The 7,185-nt window shown below is 42.1% G+C and overlaps 2 non-coding genes across 2 annotated transcripts; both read left to right on the forward strand.

Annotated features, from left to right (window-relative positions):
• Positions 1 to 5,488: 5,488 nt before the first annotated feature.
• trnar-acg lies at positions 5,489 to 5,562 on the forward strand. The gene has a single exon. It is a non-coding gene; the product is annotated as a tRNA-Arg (tRNA).
• Positions 5,563 to 6,597: 1,035 nt separating this feature from the next.
• On the forward strand, positions 6,598 to 6,670 carry trnar-acg. Its single transcript has one exon. It is a non-coding gene; the product is annotated as a tRNA-Arg (tRNA).
• The last annotated feature ends 515 nt before the right edge of the window (positions 6,671 to 7,185 follow it).

The following is a 7,185-nucleotide window of genomic DNA, read 5'->3' on the forward strand; positions in this document are numbered from 1 at the left end:
GGAACATCACCTCCACAAAATCTTGGGCATGGCCGGGAGGAGATCCGGCTTGACGTCGCACTTTTTATAGGAGTTAATGCTGCTAACCGTTAAGGACCAAGAAATTCTGCCAAGACAGCGCCAAGAGCCAGCCGTCAAGAACCAAGCAAGGAAAAAATAATGTGCACAACAGTCAGGACCATGTTGGTATTTATTCAGCCCTTTTTCACAGATTGAGTTAATTGAGTGCCACAGAGCGAAAAACATGTTCCATAAGACTGGCATGTTTGTAGTGGTAAATTGGTTACTTATGTTTTTATGTACCCTGGTAACCTTGTTTATTTGAAGTAAAATACGTTCTGAAAATAAAGAAGAATTTCAAAATTCAGTTTGCATGATTTCAGCTGTACAAAATTTATCAAACAGAAACTTTTTTAAAAAACAATATCGATATCCGAAATATCTAATCAGCCATAACAGCAAAAATAATATCGGCATATCGGTAATTCGAAAACAAAATTTTCATATCGGTGCATCCCTACTCTGTACTCCAGCTTCATGGCCCAACTCACCCGCTGTATCTTTGTCTGGGACAACAGTGACCTGCAGAGGCTCAGGGCAGCCAAGCGGGCGGAGCTGGAAGCAAGCCACATGCGTCCCACGGAAGCAGATGTCACGCGTCACATCACAAAGATGGACATGATGCTACACTGCAGAAGAACAGTCCGTGGATGCAGCGAGATGGAAGACATGCTCAAGGAGTTGATCGAGGCATATGATGGAGAGAAGGACAGCAACACTCTTGGTGTGCCTCTGATCAAAGATGGCGGAAATCTGGATGGCCCAGCGCAAACACATCATCTGCCTCCAGGACCCTCCAGGTTTCCAGCTGTATTCCCAGACTGGGACACTGAAGAAGGGTGGTGATGTGCTGCCAACATACCACTGTGCCAGAGGTTCCACTTCCCTGGAGAATTTTCATTTACGTATGAATAGATTCATCCCAGGTAAAGTGCAACATTATTATCATTAATTACAATTAAAAATTTAATTTTCATGTAATAGAATCATATTCATATTTATTTATGAATTTGCATGCAGGGAATCACAATGCAAATATTTGATATTTTTCACAAACCCTGACAAGTGCCACCATTTTTCAGGCCTATCTGGTGGTATGAGGACAGGACAATGACGGCAGAAGGGATACGAGGACCACACTCGTACAGTGGCCTTCTTAGGCATGCTGCCAACCAGCTGTCAGAGGAGGTGCTTTGCAGAAAGCTGGTGGAGTACACCGCCCCAAGGACATACAGTTGGGGCGGTATGCATGTAGTGAATTATTTACAAAATATATTACTAAACAGATTTTAGGCATGTTCCTGTGACTCACTTACAATGATTTTTTGTTTTTGTTTCAGGAGAGCTTATAGGTATTGAGTATTTATACAGCCAAAACACCGCCATGGAAGACTACAAGTTGGCCCTCACAACACTGGAGACAGAGGATGTCAGTGTTGCAGAGGGGGAGTCTCAGTTGGACTCATTTCACCTGGAAGATCCAACTTGACACAGTATGGCCCCCACAGCTCTGCCCTCCACCTGCAACTCCAATGTCAATTGTGATTTATATTAAGACAGAAAATATCAATGTTCTCTCCGTCTTTGCTTTCATTGGTTGTGATTTAGCTCCTCAGCAAGACACCCCCAGCTCGGCAGATGAGCAGCCTACAGCATCAAGCTCAACCAGTCATGATGTAGGTTTATAGTTTTGATAATGTTTTAAACTTCTTTCAAGTTGCATCTGTAATAACTTCAAATGGACATTAATAAAATTTTGATTTGGATTATTCTGTTTTGATATGTACTGAATGTAGGATTCAGTTGGACCTGAAAATAATGAGGGCTTCCAGGCCATCCAGGACTTGGCTGACTATTCAAGTTAAAGGACCACAGTCTTGCCCTGTCACGAGAGGAGGTCGCCCAGCTCATTGCCCTGTGGGAGTGTTTGTCAGAATTTGACAAAGCACAGACCAAATACCCTCCTCGCTACCAAGACACCATCCCCAAAGGTAGATTCAGGACCACCAAAACAATTGTTGCGCCTGGCGTATACAGCACAAAGTGGTACGTAGGTTTTGTTGAGAAAGCTTGAAAATGCTGCATGCTATCACATCATTCCTTGTACCAATATGAACGCTGCCGAATACATTTGCAGATCCTTTGCTGGAGGGAGAAGCCCTGCACACTGGCCTAACTGCAACCGTCTGTGTGAGGCACTTTTTGTGTTACTCTGTGAGGAGTACAGAGGACCCAGGCGGATTGATGGCATTAGGCATGAGCGGTGGAGACTCGTCACTAAAGCGTACCTCCACATTAAGGAGGTAATTGCACAAAACACTGTGGTGATGGACAAGACCACTATCCAGCTCCCGGTGATGAACAGTGCAACAATTGCTAGTTGGTGTGTTAATAAACACATAACCTAGTGAGGAAAAAACCTAGTGTCTGTGTTATTTCCTACAAAAAAATAAAATAATGCTTGGAATATTATTAGGTACTAATCAGACAAAGAAACAAGAGAAGAGAGTTCTGTAACAAGGTATCTCTCCTCCAGAAGCCACAGTTGTGAGCCCAGAGAGCCTTCCCCTTGCAACTGTGAGGAAAGACCCTGTGTCCCTAACAGGAGTGTGGCAAATCCACTGTTCTGCCACATGAGAATGGGCATGTCATCATGTCTCTGCTTACAGCAAGGGAGGGCTGAGACCTGACGGTGCCACCGTCAAATATCCTATTCGTGGGCCGTGGCTGGTGTGGGGACTCTCACCTACACAAAATCTTTGGGGCATGGCCGGGCATGAAGATCCCGCTGGACATCTGGCACTTTATGAGGAGGTTGGATGCACAACTGATTCACATGCACTCTACACCAGCTTCATGGTCCAACTCACCCGCTGCATCTTTGTGTGGGATGACCGTGACCTGCAGCGATGCTGTAGAGCGGGCCTAACCCGCCAGCTTCCTCACAATCTTCTTGGTTGAGTCCAAGTAGTAAGAGCTGCTGACACCAACTACCTGCCTTATCCTCTGACTAAGTCCAGCAGAGGAAAGTTCAGATTTGCCACAGTCTGGTTGTGGACAGAGAAGCTGCACACGCCAAAGCTTCCGGGGCATCCACAGGAACGGGGTGTCAAAAAAACTGCTCCGATGCTGGCACTAAAGTTCAGAGATGGCCGAGGTGGATGCCATCACATTCTGTCCATCTCTGCATGGTTCAGCCCTGGTTTATTTAAGCTTGACCATCGGAAATGGGCCTTAGCATTCCAGCGCTGGTCAACATCTAGCAGGCCGGGGATCCAACCAGCAGGAAGGCAAATTCTTCTCTCTATTATACAGACATGAGAGAATGAAGGAATGCATGATGAACAAAGATATCTATCTATCTTTTTTGAGAAAATACACATGGACAATTTAGCTGCACTACTGGTCAGCAGATTAAATATCAATCAGGAACCCTGTAAGTGTTAGTATGTTAAATGCTTTATTATAATTTTGTACTTTTTGAAGAAATGCCATGAGAAATTGTGGATAAAAAAAAGAATTTATTTTAAGAATATGAAAAAGTGACTGCTCTAAACTTAATTACAAATAAATTAAGACAGCCACAATTGTCAAAATGGATAAGAAAAGAAAATATATAAAAGGATTTATTTAAAAATACATACGTGCAATGTTTGATTCCACATGTTGAGCAGACCACAAGTTCACTGTCAGTGAGTTCAGTGCGGTGGACTGGACAGCAACAACTGAAAAAGATGGACATCAAAATTGAATACATCAAAATATTAAAACATGTACAACTCAGTGTTTCACAAAATACTTTCTAGCTGCATACTCACACGGCTGAAACTTTTGCTGTGAAAACAGCCGCTTTACAGACTACTAGTCTGTACTATGCTGAGAATTGCCTTTCCTGATCAATAAAGAGCGCAGGGTGGCTGTAGGCGCTGAGGATAGTTGTGGGTAAGTTGAAGCTTGTGAGGGGATAAAAGCTTGGGAAGAGGCTACATGTGATGAGCTTGGGGTTTTTCTAGAGGTGGCAGCAATGACTGTGGCTGTGAGTGTGACAGGTTGGCTCTGGCTCTTCATCTTGATGGCATAAAGGCCATCTGGTGGAAAGGTCTGGTGAAAGAGCTCAGGCCCACAGCCTTTTCTCTTTTTGCTTCCTCTGAGGCAAAGAAGCTTGGACAGCCATAACCCCTCCTCCTAAATATACGATGCATTCTGTATAGTTGGACAAAAACAGAAACAACAGTTAGAATATGCTTGGTCTAAAATCTTAGATTGCACACACTCTTATAAAGTATTGGCATAATTCTCACTCTTCTAGTCTACCTCAGTATGCCTGGATGTATGCATGCAGGACGTATTCATGTAAGAGGAAGTATTCGTATGCAATGTGGGTACATGGATTTCCAATGTATACATCTAACAAATATTTGTTCAAGCCGTACATATTTGATTCAGATAACCTCTGCCTTTTTCATTCTTAGTTGCTATATTGTACAACAGGGTAGAGACAGCAAACTAACTAACTAATTTCCTTACATTGTCTGACTAATAACTTGTTTATTTTTTGCATATGACAATAAAACTGTTTTATCCTTATATCCTGTACTGCCATCACATTGTTGTGCAACATTAGTTTGCCATTTGTTTGTCTGTGAAGTAAAGTCAGTGTTACCAAATGTTAACTGTGCATGACTTCCTATATAGGGTTAAGGAAATAGGCTAACACGTGTTATCAGCAGCCTAAAATAAAGTGCAACATTAGTTATATAACAGCTAGGTGGTTAAGAACGAATAACTATTCTTCACTTAGTTAATGTTACTGACATTTGTCCAGTAATTAGTATGTTAGGTTAAGGCTACCTGCATAAGAAATGCTAACAATTAGCTATCCTGCTAACGTGCCTGCTAGCGTGTCGGCTAGCTACCGCTGTAGGTAATCCACAGCTTTTCAATAATTAAAATGATAAAACTAAAACGTACAAACAGATAACACAACAGCAATGAAGTCGTCGAAGATACAACAGACAGGTCGATCGGAGCCGCTGTGTGACGTTCTGGCGGTCGAAGCACTTGACGTTGGTTTCTGAGGGCAACGGCTTCCGGACATTCTTGGTAGTTCGGTCGATTGTGATTGGTCTAATTGTAGTAGACGAACGAAAGGTGATTGGTTTCCGGTGAGACGGCAGCTGATTGGTCAATTCTTGGTCAAATTCCTGCCATAAGCAACGCGACCCACAAGCATGGCTTCACTTATTACCAACATTTTGAAAGTAAGTCAATCCTCTATTGTCAATACAAATGAACTGACTCAAATGTTAACCACTTTAGCGATGGGACTACAGTAATTATTTGTATAACAGAACTGAAGTTCTGCGGTCAGCGGTACACAGCCTGAGAGTCACGACCGCGGGAAAAGAGGCCCAATGTGTTTCTCACAGGGCCAGTGGCGCAATGGATAACGCGTCTGACTACGGATCAGAAGATTCCTAGGTTCGACTCCTGGCTGGCTCGACTTTTGAATATAGCTAAACGAAAAGTTTCGTGTTTTCATTGTAAAGAGAGGCCAGGCACAGACATGAGTTAATTCCATACATACTACTAAGTTAACCCTTATGGACTATAAAACTACTGCATACCAATCACAGTCAGTTAGGGTGATGAGGCCAATATCCTGTTTTAGAAGTTCGCCGAAAGGTAACTGCCACTTAACTGCTATGACTACAATTATTAATACATTACAGTAGTCATTCAATCCGTCCCGTCCTCTCATAGGTGTGTACACAGGTCACAAGCTCACCAGAGACAGATATTGTGTTACGATCTCATAGCGGTTTGCAGAGATAATTGATTGAAACATGACCAAAGATGTGCCTGACAGTCAGAGCTAAGGGGGGACATTACACATATTGTTTCTATAGGGCCAGTGGCGCAATGGATAACGCGCTGGACTAGTCAGAAGATTCTAGGTTCGACTCGCTGTGCTGTCGGTGGATCCGTTGTCGGTGTACGATGCGGTTGTGATACTGAACACGGAAGCGCCGTAGTTATGGCCTCATGATTACCTATGTCGCTAACAAATTAGCTATTTTTTTGTTGTTTACTTGCAAACTTACAATTTAATGCTTCAGTCTTCCTTTCACGACAGTTTAGAGATGCGGGGTTTTATTGGAGAGACAAGTCAGGCACAGAAATTAAGGATTTTTCTTTTTAATTATAGAATAGCAAGATACGGAAATCTACATTCTGAATGTTGTTGTTCTATTTTAGCCTTAATAAAATAAAACTATTGGGTACCAACGCGTGCATATTAGTTATATAATACAGTATGCAAGCAGTTATACATTGTTTTCATTGTCTGTCCCCTACTCTCATAGGTTTATACACCATGTCAGAGAAATCATAAGCTCAGGAGGGTCAGATATTGTGTTAGCATCATATCATTGCAGTGTTTGGATGAAAGACAGGGCTGAAATACGACTGTTCCTCGGAGATAATTAGCCTTGCAGTCAAAACTCCGGGTAGTAGCAAGATGATGCTCTACGTATAGGGCTAGTGGCGCAATGGATAACGCGTCTGACTACGGATCAGAAGATTCTAGGTTCGACTCCTGGCTAGCTCGATCTTTTTCAACATGTTTGGGCAGCATCCAATGATCTGCTTAATACTTACGCAACGTTGGCATATAATACCATAAAATGGCACCACCACCAGTTGTACTCTACAGTCAGGCCAGTGCTGTACACTGACAGCTAACCGAAAATACAATGTAAATTAAGTGACTAATTCATACAACTTGAAACAAATTAGTCATTTAATTATCTGTTTAAGCTTGAATTCAATTAGTATTTATTGCGTTTATTTGATTATCATTCTTATTTTAAGATATAATTTCTTCATAACAAGTGTGTCCGAATAATAACAAATCAGTGGATGATTTAACTCACTAAACTAACTAACAGGAATTTTACTTTTATCATCCAAGTTTGAATACTGACAAATAGTGTGAATGTACAAAACTGGATCCCATGCAGTCATACTACATTTGAGATTTAAACAAATACACCTCTAGGTGGCGGCATCATCAAAAAACGAGGCCATAATGTCTTTAGAGTTACAGTACAGTTGGTCTCATTA

The sequence above is a fragment of the Morone saxatilis genome, unplaced genomic scaffold (genome assembly GCF_004916995.1).
Source record: "Morone saxatilis isolate NCDOM2014 unplaced genomic scaffold, NCSU_SB_2.0 Contig18, whole genome shotgun sequence".
Taxonomy (NCBI): domain Eukaryota; kingdom Metazoa; phylum Chordata; class Actinopteri; family Moronidae; genus Morone; species Morone saxatilis.